The sequence below is a fragment of the Branchiostoma floridae genome, chromosome 5 (assembly GCF_000003815.2).
Source record: "Branchiostoma floridae strain S238N-H82 chromosome 5, Bfl_VNyyK, whole genome shotgun sequence".
Taxonomy (NCBI): Eukaryota; Metazoa; Chordata; class Leptocardii; order Amphioxiformes; family Branchiostomatidae; genus Branchiostoma; species Branchiostoma floridae.
Genome location: NC_049983.1, coordinates 5,035,816 through 5,036,580, shown reverse-complemented (window position 1 = coordinate 5,036,580; position 765 = coordinate 5,035,816). Strand labels below are relative to the sequence as shown.

Genomic DNA, 765 nt, shown 5'->3' with positions numbered 1-765 from the left:
GATCAACATAATGCACTGGTCAACTAGCCACCGAAAGTGACAGTGGTTAAAAAAGCGGGCACTGTAAAATTATTAATTTCCCTGGTTTAAAAAAATGTAACGTTAAAAGAAATATGTATGGTAATCAACAAAACAGTATCAACTCTGTAGCTCGTTTACTGATATCGAGATATTCCTACATTATCCTGTTAATCAGGGCCTGACGCCTATCATGACCTCAAGTGACCTCCAGTCGGTGCGTGAAAACCGACACATTTCCGACATCTATCGGGCACGTATCGGAAGGCTGACGGGATCCGCGGGAAAACAATGGGCGGGCGCCATTGATTTGGCCTGATTTCTGGATTTCTGTCGGATCCAACGTCGGAAAATCTGTATGTGAAAATCCGACACAAATCTTACATAATTACGTTACCAACCCGTTAACAACCCGACTTCCCCGTGCACTGTGAACAAAGATGTCGATTCATTATGTTTACTTGTTAAATGGAACTGGACCATCACAATAGACTTGGTCCCCATGTAAATCTACCATGGACTGCACACTGTACAAAGCATTCCTTTCTGCTGGGACAAGTGTGTTGCTATTTAATCCTAAGTTATAGTTGTTGTTGTACTAGCTACGGAGTCTTCGTTACGTGTAACTGGACGACGGCAACATCAGATAACGTTGTAGATAGGGCGATCGAGACAGAGACAAGTTGTACTTACTCCTTGATGGTCTGTTGTACAAGACCTAGTTTCAGTTTGATCTCCTCGGCAGCC

General features: G+C 43.3%; 1 protein-coding gene across 1 annotated transcript in view; it reads right to left on the bottom strand.

Annotated features, from left to right (window-relative positions):
• LOC118415420 (centromere protein P-like) overlaps window positions 1-759 on the bottom strand; it is a 22,982-nt gene extending 22,223 nt beyond the window's left edge. Inside the window, exon 1 of the mRNA XM_035820031.1 lies at window positions 712-759. The gene's annotated coding sequence lies outside the window, so the exon portion shown is untranslated. The remainder of the gene's footprint in view (window positions 1-711) is intronic.
• Window positions 760-765: the final 6 nt, after the last annotated feature.